Source organism: Acromyrmex echinatior, chromosome 15 (genome assembly GCF_024713525.1).
Source record: "Acromyrmex echinatior isolate Ae372 chromosome 15, ASM2471352v2, whole genome shotgun sequence".
Lineage (NCBI taxonomy): Eukaryota > Metazoa > Arthropoda > Insecta > Hymenoptera > Formicidae > Acromyrmex > Acromyrmex echinatior.
Window position 1 is genome coordinate 1816963 of NC_141866.1, and position 14941 is coordinate 1831903.

The 14941-nt window shown below is 37.6% G+C and overlaps 1 protein-coding gene across 7 annotated transcripts in view; it reads left to right on the forward strand.

Moving 5' to 3' along the window:
* Positions 1 to 14941, forward strand: part of LOC105151150 (Krueppel-like factor 6) — a 337682-nt gene that overhangs the window by 272439 nt on the left and 50302 nt on the right. For 3 of the 7 annotated variants that reach the window (XM_087413856.1, XM_087413858.1, XM_087413860.1), the window contains one exon: positions 7014 to 7089. The exons of the other annotated variants lie outside the window; for them this stretch is intronic. The gene's annotated coding sequence lies outside the window, so the exon portion shown is untranslated. The remainder of the gene's footprint in view (positions 1 to 7013; positions 7090 to 14941) is intronic. 7 annotated transcript variants of the gene reach the window in all.

Sequence of the window (14941 nt, forward strand, 5' to 3'; positions counted from 1 at the left end):
GTAACAGAACTCGATGAATCACTGCTTGCTCCGACGGCATTTCCCGCCGTTGCAAAATCACATTTCCGCATCGCGTAGGCGTTATTGCAGTATTATATCGTCTCGAAACGCGGACCCAGCTCGGCGTTAGGGCACTTTAATGAAGCTGTATGCGTGCCACGGCAACGGGCCACGGTAACACGAATGACATTGGTCGGCACTGTATTCCAATTCCATTCGAACTTTATGGGCGGCCGCGATAGCGGTCTCCAGCCGCACGCAGAGAGTACGTGCATACGTGCATACGTGCATACGTGCATTGATGCAGCTGCGTTCTGTGCACGCCAGAGCAACGCTGGCTACTTACACGCTGGCACGTTCACGATGCCCGTTACATACGGTGGGGAATCTCTGCATCTACCTCTGAAGAAGCATACATGAACATGTATCTTATGCATATCGAGGTGGCCACCTTGCATACGATACGAATCTCGTTTCCTGTATGGAACGGGTTAAATAATTGAATTATCTGTAATATTGATACACGTAAAGAGAAATTAAAACTTGAGATATAATAATCTGATACATTATGGTTATTATCTCTCACAGCGACTCCGTTCTTTAGAATGGAATATCACTCTAAAGAATGAAAATTGAGCCATTCTTGAAAAAGAGTGGCTCAACTTTTAATTTAAGAGTGAGATTTCATTATTTCAGAATGAGATAACTCTAAAAGTTTTACAGAGTATTTAGCACGATTTTATATTTATATAAACGTACACGGTGTTTTTATTTAATGAAAGGAATTATAAATTCTAAACTTATTACAATTTACTATAACGATATTTTTCCAGATACAAAAAATTACAGAAATAAATTTTAGAGCTCTATATATATATATATATATATATATATATATACGCTACATTGTTGTCAATATTTTTTCGTAGCTGTAATAATAAGACTGCTTTTCTCATTATCTATTTAATCAAATAATATTCCGCGTAAGCGCTTCACTTGAACACAAATAGACACTTGAACTTCGATTCTTTTGGCATCGGAAGGTATCGACTCCCATATGGAGCATGTGTCAATACCATTCGCGGATCTCGCGCAGACGTTGCTAATGACTCACCAAATATGTCTTAATGCGTACACGCACGTCCGTTACCGCTAATAAGGCTCTCATGAATAGCGAACGCTATTGGATCATCGCTACCAGACATGCATTTGCAGCTGCGTGTGTGGTAGCATACGTGTGGTTGACAGAATATGGGTATCGATACAGCGTATGGTTTGCACACGCGTATATATCGACCTGCCAGATGTGTATACGTCTGTGCGTCATGCATACCTGCACACATCCTGGCGACACGGATATCACGACCAAATGAGGTATAAGACACCGATCGACTGTGAGTCCGTTGAGACGGTATGTCAAGTAAGTCAACGTTATCAAGTCGGTAAATATAAATCGTTATCAATTTGTGCGTAAAACGATATTTAGTGATATACTAAGATTATCCCCCTTAATTTCTGAAAGGAAATTTTGTTGTACATTTATGAAGAATATAGAATTTGCTTGGTGATGTAAAACGTAGTGACGTAGAAACAGCAAATTCTTATTCGTGCTCCCGCCTCGAGCGTTATTCCTCGACATTATAGTCAAGTTTCCAAACTAAACAAGAGTTGCGGGATTGTATACACCCTCGCCTCTATACGCTCTTCATCAGGTGCACCTGCGTCATAAATGTTTAAAGCCCGTTTCCGCAAGACTTGGCTCAAGAACAAGTCGCAGTGATAAAATTCCAGGGAACGATTAGCCGAGTCTGTAAATAAACCTTGCTAAATAAGCAACTTCTAGACTAAGTCCGGAGTAGTCCGGCAGTAGAAGTTCCATAAATAGATCCGCGCTTCTATGCGCGAATAGCGTCCGCGATGCACCTGCACGTACACGGGCTCTGTGTCGGCTGTTCAACTTACAAATGCGGATACGTGGAAGCCGAGACCCTCTCGCTTGTGCTTTCCACACGCAGTACACGCGAGAGGTTTCTACGCTTAACATTGTAACGATGCACGTGCATGTGCGTGCACAAGTTCGATGCAGCAAGATAAGCGAGATATATGCGAGTGCCTTATGATCGAAAGGGCGGGAGCGAGAGTATATGATATACATAATAATCTCTGGATTTAATTGAGACTCACGAACAAGCTTTATTGCTACAAAATGATGATAATCATTTCAATCCTATAAGGATTCTGATCCACTATTTTTTAATATGTATTTTATGACGAGCACTGGAATTATACGTTTAACTAACGTACATTTTAAATTTTTATTAACGCGTAAAATACATTCCTATCGATATACATATCTGTAGCAATTTATAATACAATACTATACGATTTCAGAGCACTCTCAACGAGGGCAGTCCGCAATTAATATCGTAGTAAATTAATTAAAAATTGATTAAAAGAAAAAAACCATATCGGAGCTCGCTCTAATGTTTACGTAGTCTAACTTGCAGCAATAATTTTCGTGGGCGACAACACGTTACGTGTATAACGGTGATGCACGTGCGGTAATAAAAATCCGTCGTTATGTCGTGGAGATCACACGCGTAACTGCGACGATAACGACCGCGTGTTACGAGCGCTACTGGACGTACACCGATGGAACTTTGTCTTGTATTTTTGCAATTTGACACGTCGCGTCAACGGTAGATTTATCGACTAACCCAGAGTATTATTAAAATTTAAATCACTCTAGCGATAAACGATATTTGTGCGAGAGATAGGTGAACTGCAAGGAATTTTCGGAGATCTACTTTGCAGAATTGACTTTTCATGGAGTGACGAGAGAAATTCACTTTAAATTATTTTAATTTTTATTGGAAAATTTGAAAGAGAGAAAAGTGTTTGTGTGTTACTATAAAAGATATTTTACTTCATTTATTACTTAAAAATTTTGTGAATAATGAGCAATGTAAAAAATAAAAGACAAAATAAAATCAACAGTTAATATTTTGCAAATAAGAAATTAATTTTCGCGACGAGTGAATTTCTCTCAACTTTTCTCTCTATTTATTTGAAATCGATGTGCCAAGTCGTGTGAAACTTTGAAGCGATAAACGTTTATTTAAGATAACATTTTCCATAAAATTTCCAGGTATTCAGAAGTTAATGTAAATAAATTACTTAACGAGCTACCTTCGTATGAAGTATATAAGATGCAGTTGGCTTAAGAATCCTCTCCAAGTTTCACCATTATCGTTCCCCGCGGCACCCTCTCGGCAAGAGTAACCATAAAATTCTTTTGAACCTATGAAATGTAATTCGCGGGGGCGATTAACTGCTGAGGGACGCATTCTTTGACTATCTTTTGTCTGAATAGTTACTTCGTGTACGATGGTGTGTGCCAAGCGTGCATTAAGGATGATGAGTAACGATATTACGAACAGAGATAGGTCACGTCGAGAATAGCGAATGGTTGGTTCCTAAGAATGAAAAGTAAGCTCTCCATGCAGCAAAGTAATTGTATGCTCGCTCTTCTCGCCCATTGGAAAGTGCTTCCAACGAATTTAAGCAACGATGGTAGTCCCTTATCGGTGTTTGCTCTACAAAATATTCACCTTTTTAAACGCCGGATAGCGCGATTTATAAGGTAATTCGTATCCTCCACCCCGTTTCTCTTCAACTACTCTCTGCCGTCAATATTATCGATTATCAGATACATGCGAGAACACAGAATAAAATCGTGACACGTGCAAAAATTTGTGGCGTTATCAAATATTATTGATTTGCGCAACAATTCATGAATATTATTCACCATGATATTCGATATCATGGAAATATTCTCCAAAATTTTAGAAAGTAAATTATTTTAATAAAAAGACAGTCATCTTATTACTTTATTAAATTACAAAAAAATTATTTATACATTATATATATTAATTATTAAAGATATGTGTAATTATTTTATAGAAATTTATATTGATCTTATATTCATATTAAAATCAGTATATTTATATAATAAATGGTTTCGATTTCTATATAGACATTTTTTTTATATCAAAATCAGCAGATATCAAATCGAAAAGATCATCATAAATATTTTTCTGACCACAAAAAATCGCATCATTACTCCATACTTCATTACGAAGTTGTTACTCTTTTTCGTAGCGATTCAAGAGAAAATTTGTCCTTTCGCACATACCATTATCCTAAATGGGCGTCCACGCGTTAGTACGGATGTGCATATACCCACGTTAACGATGGAAAATGAAACAAAAGTAACGAAGCTTTGTAATATATTGCCAGTAGTTGCGCTTAGGTATGCTTGCAGGTCGTTTTCTGGTCGCATGTATCGCTCAACGACTACCATTCACCATCAGCGTGACTTCTTTTTTTTCTACTACTGCTGATACCATTCTAATTTTTATTAAACTCGTAAAACATACAGCTGTGACACTTTAACGACATGACGAAACACATGATTCAACAACGTCGCAGTAATATCATTTTATAGACCAGAGAATTTGAGAAAGAGAAAAGTAAACTTGGGGTTTAAAAAATCATTTTGTCGAAAGTTAATCTAAAATTAATCTATACTATTTTAATTAAGAGAAGCGCCAATTGCAGTCAGAATCAGATGTTGGAATTATATTTTTATATGTATTTTAAATATATTTATCTGAGATATGTAATACGCGTCTATATTACTTTTGAATTTGCAACAAACGAAATGATAATAATCTTATTATTATATTATTTTAATAATGTCAAATATACTCATTATAATTTTAGAAAAACTCACTATGTAAAACAAACATTTAAATTATAAAATTTATCGAAGAAGTAACTTTATATAATAAGCAAATTGAATTAGTTTTAATTTAATAATCTTGATTGAGAGAAATAATAAGCTTAGTAGCATTCAGAATATATTTTGAATAAATCTGATGCTTGATAAACTTATGATAGATTTACAGATATATAAACTTTCGAAAAAATTGAAACAAGTAATATACAATAATAAATTATATTTGCATACAGTATGTACTTTTCTGTAAGTATCTGCCGTGTGTTTGAATAATATACCAGGATGATCTCGGCACAAGGAGTAACAAGGAGTCAGCCGAAGCGTAACGAAAAAGAGATCTAACGTCGTTTACGAAGTCGTCGTTTGATCGTCGCCAGTCCGTTGGTGGAGGATAAAATGATATAAACGCGGGCAGGTGCCGTACATCCGCGCCCTCGAGTCTCTTTACTTGTTCTTGCCGTTTCTTCAAGGGAAAGAAAGCAGAGCGACGTGTCGCTCGAAGGGAGAAGTGCACGATCGGAGGGAAGAAAGGCAAGAGGAACGACTGTGCCGTTCATTCTGATTGCGAGAGGGTTTGGAAGACTCGATTCGGATGGATAGAGGGCCGCGGTGATTCATCCCCTTTTCGCCTCGGCCTGCCACCTCCGCCCCTTTCCCGTTCACCCCCAAAGAATAAACGAATAAATCGCCGTTTCTTTATGCAAACTTGCATTTAATTCGGACCGAAATAGAAAGGCATTAATTTCGCATGCAAATACTACCAGACTACCAGGCAGCTTCCAGTATTCGTATGCTCTCCATAGTTACGAAGGTGAGGGCGACAAGGAAGGGCAGCGCGAAAGAGAGTATAAAGCTCGAGGGGGAAGTTAAGAGAAGTGTGCGGTAGGGGAGGGGAAAGAACGGAACCTCTCGGCAGCTCCGATGGTAGCGAGTCTTCCAGCTTCTAGTCAGGACTCGTAGTCGAGGTGGCTTTCACGGTATAATCAAGATGTTTGTTGATGTCGACGGCGAGGGTGGCTCCGGAGTTGCCGCGAGAGGGTGGAGGAAGCATAGAATGAAATAAACGTAAGAGCTGAAGCGAGAAACCGAAAGGGATGGAGAGAGCCACGGGGAGAGAAAGATAGGGAAGATGGAAGGCAAAGTTCGCGTAAAGGTCGCATAAACGTCGTGCTGATGGCGTGAGAGAGAAAGAAGGATGTTTCCGGACAAAACGAAAATGTAACTTGAGGGAAACGCGAATGTGAGAAGAGTTGGTAAACAGCGGGACACTGATCGCAACGGGCAATCATAATTGTAGTTACATCTACCTGTATATTAAACATATTTAAAATTAATAATCACGAAGCAAAACAACTTTCTTTATCTGTCCACCTCCATGAGCGCTAATCCAATTTTAAATAAAAAATTACAAAACGTATTATAAGGTTTGTATGCTGACAATCTGTATATATACGTGGTGTTAATAGGACAAATAATTGCGCAAGAATTACAGTCGATTGAAGTGGCCGCCTGGTCTGCTTGAAATAATGAAAGATGCCCGCCATACGCATATCGTTTCACTAGAATTAAGCTCGCGTTTAAACAACGTGATGGAACTCTCAAGCAGATTGGGCGATCAGGCGAAATGCAACGCGTTTCTGTTAGCTATTATATACATTAATGCCGGGATTGAGTTGCACTAACAGTCTGGTTTAATTAACTCGAGACTCGAGATAGCGATTTGTTCTCCCTTTCCAGATTGTACATCTATCTCTCGTACAAGACAAAAAGAGAATATCAAATTAGTTAACACTAAGTGACGTTGATGTAACCAATTTTAATATCCGCGATATTTTTTCCCTGTCGTTCCAGTATTCAAATCTAGTTAAAATATTAAGTTTGTCCCGTTAGTCATTTTAATATTAAAACTGCATTTGTTAAAAAGTTTTGAAGGCTTAACACGCGTCAAAAGATTGTTAGTGTTAAAAATAGGAACATCTTAGATAAAAATTGTTTTAAATATTCTTTTGAATAATTTTCGAAAATATTTTAACTTTTATTTTATACAATATGAACAAATAAAACTAATTATGTCGTAAAACTTTTAATGATATTGTAAAAAATAAAAAGTTTTTTACGTTTATTTTAACTATTATTTTATTCTGTACGGTCTGTCATTGAATGTTTTACTAACCAATTTTTTTATTAACCAAGAATTTTTCTTCTGTTGCAGGTAATGGCAAAATTCCTTGAAACTCTTTTCCTCACGATATTCGTAATAGTTCACAAAGAATCTTAAGACCCTATTGGTAAGTAAAACAAATCAAATATCAAGAACGCATAACTATAATTATAAATTTTCATTTTTTGGACCGAGGCGTGCACTGCACGACTACGACAGCCGACTTGCTTGACGATGCGTTAAAAATATACTAATTTTTCGTGCGGAAGTAAAACCGGTAGTAGCCTCGGTACGAATCTCAATCAACGACGACCGGTGCGATATGCATAATGCATGCCGTCGGGATCTACGTGCGTACTGGAAGAAACTCTATCTGTGTTCTCTTGTCCGACGGTCGACTTTGGATGTGAATAGGACAACGATTGTAAGAATAAATTGGACAGTCTAGTTGCATCTGATATGCGTGTATATATATATATATATATAGGTCGATCGTCGATAATAATTTATGAGCAATTTGTTATTCCAAGGATAAAAAGGAAGAAATTTGTAAAAGAAAATACGAAACAAAAAAGTCTAAAGTCATCATTATTTTTCAACTCTTTAAAATTAATGACTGAATAATCATCGCTGTCAATAATGTATCACATTAATACAACATTTACATTAATTAATTTAACATTGAACATTTGACATTAAACATTATCGTTTATTTATCGCACATAAATGTTTCCATCGGAAGAAGTTTAATCCCCGCTTAATCTCGCGTATAGTGAAAAGTTTTAAACCGTAATCAAGATCCGATGCCGTATCTTTTCGCGTCAGATCATAGGGAAAGGAAGCCGCACAAAGTCTTAAAGACGCTCACCAACGGAATGGTTTACGGCATACCGGTAAGCACTGGGAGATAGTGATATTCCAGTGGTAGTGGTTTGTGTTCCGGAAAACGGTTTACGATCTCGGTAGCTGGAGGAGCTCTTTACGTACCAGGTGTTAGATCGTACGGCTAGTGGGTGGAGTTAAAACGCGTATGATTTATGATTTGCGTCTTCGATTAATTTCGCCAGAAAGAAGGAGAGAAGGCAAGAGTCAAGGCCATTCGAATGGTCAGCCATAGTGTGTTATAGTTGTAGCCACCGTCTTCGTGTTACCACCTACTGTCCAATCGTAGCGCTGTTCAGTTTTGCATATTTTTATTTCTTGACGTAGGATTTCATTACTCAATTTCACCGTCTCGATATCGGATTGTTTATGCTACGTTCATAAACACTATTCAGCCTCGGCTATTCGGCTGTTTATTCCCGTCGAGAATCGAGGATTCATCCGTTCTCTGCGAAGAACGATGTTAAGTGCCATTTTCCGTTGTCTTTCTGCTATAGATATCGAAGTTAAGATACTATACGGTGTTGTTATGAGCAATATAAAAATCCGGTACTTGTCGCCGTCACTAGATATTTCTGTCTTCCGCGTAAGCATTTTGCTCGTAAAAAGTGAGAGACGTCGATATTCGATATAAATTATAAATCTAAGGTATATATGAAGATTTTTGATTGCGAGACGCAATTTATTGCATCCCCACGATTTTCAGTCGCACGCAGAAAGAAGTATTTCTCCATCTATTTCTTTTTCAAAGTCCAAATTCTCGCAACGTCCGTCCCAATGTTGGGATTCAAGGAATATAATTCCTGCGGCCGATAGCGGACTGCTGACGGTGACCTTCTCGAAATTTCACAGCTCATTATGTACCATAGGAATGCAGCAATATCTTCTTGCTTTCCTCGCGGCGTTCTCCATCCCTTCCTCGATGGGCACGGGTTCTTTTTAAAAGAATTTGATATTGAATTCTTCGCTCTTGGTCCTAGGTGGTGGAGAACGCGGCGACGGAAGGAGGTAAGCGGCGCGGGCAAATCGCCGGGGCTAGTCTAGAGGAAGAGAGGAAAGGGGGTTGGGGGAGTGCATTATCTCTCGAACTTCGGGCACGGAATTCACCCTCTCACTTGAAGTTTCCATGCCGGCGACTGCGAGTCCGCGGTTCTCGAGTCCGGGGCTTACCATCGAGTACCGCGGAATTACGCCGTCGGATAATAACGTTTTATGCCGATTTTAATACGCGACTTCGTCTTTCCCCTTCCCCTTTCCGTTGCCGTCACCGTCTTGCCGAAGCTACCACGTCGCCCGGTTACAGGATTTCGAATCGGTCGATTCACTACGATATCGTTCGCTCGTTCATTCGTTTCGACGACGAATTCTTCTTTCCGTTTTACGTCGTGCTCCTTTTTCTTTCCTTCTTTCGTACACCAATCATCGAAGATGCGATTTCTTCCGAAAATCGATCGAGTGTCGCTGATTATAGATCGAGATAACGGGATCTAACGCGATAATCCGCTTCGATCTCTCGCGAATTCGCCGCCTGCTTTCGATGCGCCCTCCTCTCGCGTTTTCCGCGTCATCGGCTTTAAAATGTGTAATAAATTGCCGTCGTAAATCTGCATACCGCTCGCGGACGTTAAGACGAGTATTAAATTCGCCGGGATTTACGTGCGCGTGGTGTAAAAAATTTCAGGACTGCTCGCGGCGAAAGGGATGCGAAAGCGATCGCAATGACACGATTCACTCCTTGTTTTTCACGTCTTAACGGGGCTCGTAATGTTCGTGCATTTTTAATGACATGAATCGAATCTTAATTCGGAATTGCATTAACAGTAATCTTGTATTCTATTGCATCAATTCGCAGATAAGAAATGTTCATTTATTCTCACTCTGTCCATTGCCTCGCGATAACAATAATTACGTAACAATAATTACGATACGATATGCATGTTATCATCAGGGCACATAAATTCTGTATACTTCGCACATAAATGCTGTATAATTCTTAATACTTGTCAGTTTTCTGGAGATAAATAATTAAATATTCTTGTTATTATATTTATTATATCTTATTATTTTATATATCATATACGATATAAAATATAATGGAACAGTTTCTTATATATCGTGTCTTGAATTTTTTTGATTGGAATTCTTAGTTAAATTGTACTTTGTCAATTAATGTATGTAGACAATTATTATTTCTTGTAAAAAATTGTATTGAACGTGATCTTTTCTGTTGACTTTTGTAGATATGCTTTTTTAAGATACAGATTTAAATTTTGTTACGAAACCTGATTTAAATTTGCGCAAATAGAGTTAATTTTAAGTTTGTCGAAAAACAACCAAATGCGATTCTATGTAACCTTTACTAAAGCATCCGTAAACTTTGTTCACGTTGAGAACCACGTAGACGTTTTACGCGGCCAACGAAATCCAAAGTTTCGCCATAAAAGCGAAAGTTGTGACCGCAGCTGATCTTTGATCGTGCGAGAAGAGATTCCACGCCGTTACGTGCTCTCTCTCATCGCAAATCGCTAAAGGCCGAGGTGGTTAATGACGGCGGTTAATTAAATTGAATAATTGGACGTAAATGTCCTCCGGATGGTGATATTGGCAGTTATTGTTTTCTCTCCTCTTCCTCCTCCATCTCGCGTTGATTTACCTTTTCTCCCTTTCCCTGAGGCTTTTGGCTTCTCTCCCTGTTTAAATACCGATGATATACGTCGAGCTTTACGATCGCTCGCGATTTGCAATCGTATTGTCGCGGGAGATACGTTGTTTGCGTGGTTCGAGGCAGCGGCAGGAATAATCCGTAAAAATTTTTTACGAGTCCCACAGATTTTTATCGCGAAATTAATTTCTGTCCGGAAAGCTTGCATCGCGTCGCCTCGTGTAAGCGCGTGAATAATTGCCTGTAGGTGGGATAAATCGCGCTGGGCGCGCGAGCGTGACATCCTTCGCCGATTTATGTGCAAATTCGACGATTACGCGCGAAAGTTTCCGCATCCCGCATTGTTACTCCACGTGCGGCAACTCGCGCTTAGAGCGCTTACAGCGCGCTAGCAGGTGTAGCGGGAAACGTTTCGCTTCTCGGCGATTCTCTCTAGAATGATTATAAAGTTATAAACCGAAGGATTGTTCTGGACGACTTAACGACCAGTGAAATAAAGTTTCATACAGGAGAAACGGAGATTTGCTGCATTAAGGCATTATTAAGTTTTGCATATAAGTCTTATTTTCTGAATGAAACAGCGATTAGTTGCATAATATTCGAATAATCTTAAAATCCTAAATATATATACCCCGTACATACATCTGTAATGTGTCATATAGATATGAATAATCATTTGAAAAATATATTAATACTTTATTACAAATTTTTTTCAACAAAACTAGAAGTTATTATTATAGTATTTAAGTCACTATTTTTTAATTAACTTATATATTTTTTAATTAAACTTTTATTAAGCATTTTAATTCTAATTTATTAAATCGAATTGATTTGGCAAACAATATATTGAGATCTATCTTTATCTTTTCAAGACAATATTTGCGGTAGACATTGTATTCTTTAGCGAAAACCTGAGTAATTTATATGATCGTCTATCTGGATATTCCTTTAACAAAACCGAGTGATAATGCATAAATTATTCTATCGTATATTCCCGACGATATTTTGCCCCGTGTCGTCTTTCTCCTTCGCTCCAATATAATAATGTTCTTTAGTGTTCATCGAGGTTTACGATCTTTCGCGATGTTTGATCGTATTACCGCGTAAGTTGCGGTCAGGGTCGGTGAGCAAACGAGTATCAGAGCACCGAGCGAGACACGTAAGATGCACCCGTAAAAATCTTTATGGCGCGAGATTTTCTTGCGTAACTAACTCGCACGGACCCTACGGCGTGTTTCCATAACGTATTTGCCTTGCGGAACTTCGCAAGCGACTACGTATTATTAAAAAACTTTACCTCCGAGCAATCAAACTAATTGCATGATTATGCACATGAATGAGCACACTTATTAGGCAACTTTCAGTATAATTCATTACTTCTCCGTCGTTTAGGGTGCAAGATTTTTACACAAGAAATCCTTTCTTTTCACGGTACAACGTTTTGTAATTTACCGTAGCTGTTGCACCTCGTGAATTAAAACAAGAATTCTATGAGCCTTCCCGCTTAATTAATATGACAGCATCCATAATTAAAATTTATATTATACAAAATTATTAATTTTTTATTATAATTTGTCAGATTTTCGTTATTTGCGATGAAACCTGAAAATAGTTTCATCTATAAAATTTACGGTACTTCTATGAAATTTCTGTATACATTAAATGTCAAATGTGCCTCTTTCTTGATATTCCAGTTCATTATTTTTTTTTCTGCTCGAGCAATCATCTTTCAGATTATCTTAAATAATTTTATCCTTTTCTTTGTTACGATACCTTAATTCAATACATTCATGACAATCAATTTCTCTTTATAATTGCATCTTTGCCATGCGTTACCGCAAATCCAGCATTTGCAGAACAACCCGTAGACATATCCACCGCGTGTATACTCAGTACATCAAGTTTCTCTCGGATTGTTCTGTCAGACCAAGCAACAATTCCACATACAGTTAATCGATCGAGCTGCATAATCGCGCACAAATGGTAGATATCAGATGGCGTTATCATCTCACTTGCCTCGCGTTCTCTCAACGTCGTGGTGATGTTCATCGGGATTTTACGAGTGTCGGCGATTCTCGACCGGTATTACCTTGCGGAACGAGGAGTTGCGGTCAGGGCCGGAAACCGAGAGAGACTTGGTACCGCGTGCAGGACGTCGCCATAAAAATCTTTATGGACCGTAGAGATTCCTGATCACGACGCACGGCGAGCGTATTACGTATATGGACATATCGCGTCAAGTCTTATGCAGCTTGCGCGATAATGAAAGTAACGAGATCGTGTCTCAGAATGGAAATCGTTAACTGCGATCTCTTGGTCCATAGCGAGAGTTTGACGAAATTTATAAGTAGTCGCGCGTAAATACATAGAAACATTTTCAGTTTCGAGAGGGATCTTACACTTTGTGACAGAAAAATGTTTAATTTGACTATATATAATTGCATGGTAAAATAATTTAGTTAGGAGCTATTTTTACAGCTATTATACTGTTATAATGTTAATAATAATTATTATATTTATATTTTTGTTTATTTATTTATAGACATCTATAAAAAATATATAGGTATTGAAAATGATACATAACTAAATTATAGTAATTGCAACAATTTTGTTCTCTCAGTGCATTGACAATTATAGCAAGAATCGACATAGTTACTAGTTATTTGTTTTAATTTAAATTTGTAAGTAAATAATATTTTTAATGAAATTGATATTTTGGTCAGTAAAGAATTTTATGATATTAAAAAATATTAGCATATATATTAGTCTAATAAACTTTTATAAAATAACTGTTAATAAAATTTCAAAAGAGAATGATACACCAACTGTGATACATATGTATGATAGGAATTCTACATAAACGTGTGTTAGTAAATCAGCACGTTTCTAATTGTATTATAATCTTAATAGTGTTCTAGATAGATATCGCTCAGGGAAATAGTTACCGTCAACGTTCGCTGAAGCCACGCTATCTAATCTTCGACATGGAAAATTGGAGCAACGTTTTATGGGCCGTTGTAATGAAATGTCTCGGACTTTCGCGATAGGGGCGGATTAAGAACGGTACAATTTAACATCGACAATTAATTCGCGTACGCGGAACGTCGCGGCGAATGAAATGACTTCCTTGTGTTCGCGTAAAGCGCAACAAGTGAAGAGGAGACCGCACAGTTCCCGGAGTATGTGTGCATGAGCTACGTGTGTACGTGAGGAATGAGACTCTCGTTTTTAGCCTCGGTCAGGTTTTAGTCTTAACCACTAAGAAATTACACCGTATCGCGCTGTTAACATAATCCTTCTATTCAAAGTATACATGAACCTGAATTTAATCCGCCACTTAGAGACATAACGAGTCTTATATATCGAGGCTGAGTCTCGAACTGGCTTATCTTGGATTAACTTAATTTACCTAAAATACTTTTTCACACAGCATGAATAATTAAAACGAATTCATATATATATGTTATAATGAATTCAATAAACTGGAAATTAATTAATACACATACATTAATATCTACATATGTATTTGTAGTTCCATTCAATTACATTACTCTCTAAAATAATACATGATATGAATGCCTCAACTTCTTTATATCTTCTTTCGTTATTGTTGCATGCAATTGCATAGCGAAGACTCATCTTTTCTTTTCACGGCAAAGATCAAGTTTCTTTCTGTTGAAGAAAGAGGTGTGCGCATATATTAGCGACAAATTAAAAAGAGAGCGGTGAAACTGATCGTATAAACTTTAGGGATATCTGACCTGATGAGAGATTCACGTCTGCGTGTAGCGTTGATATCGTCGGCTGCATAAATTCCCGAATTAACGCGGAATTACAAATAAATAAGCACGAACGAGATCCGTGCGCAGAGAATGTGCGATTATGCCCGTTTCGCAACTTACCGTTTGCAAGATTACGACTTGGCGTTGCGGCTTTCCGGTCACGCGCACACAGTTTATTACCGTGCCGATATATCGACGCATAAACGCAGTGAGCTAGCGAAACCGCTCTTTTGTAACACGTCGCCCATCAGATCGCGTAAAACTTCAGTTAACTGTTCTGCGGAGAGTGTAACCTCTTAGCTGGTACCGATAACTGATATACGATGTGATAAATGCGAACTTAAATTCTCTAACTTCTTGTGGAATATTAATATGTTACAAATATAATTTTACAGTTAAAAGAATCTCAAAATTTACACGAGATGTTCTTAAAAAATTTTTAATTTTATGCTGTATTTTTAGATTTTTTTATATTTAAATTCCAGTCTCACATATATAGATAATTGTTTATTGAGATGTAAAATAAAATTGTAAATAATTTTTCAGTTTCATTTTGGTAAAAATTAAATGTAATCATCTTTAACCCATAACTCTAGAACTTATAGGTCTTGATAACCCTGAAACATTTTCATAGTTTTTAAATAGAGTAATTT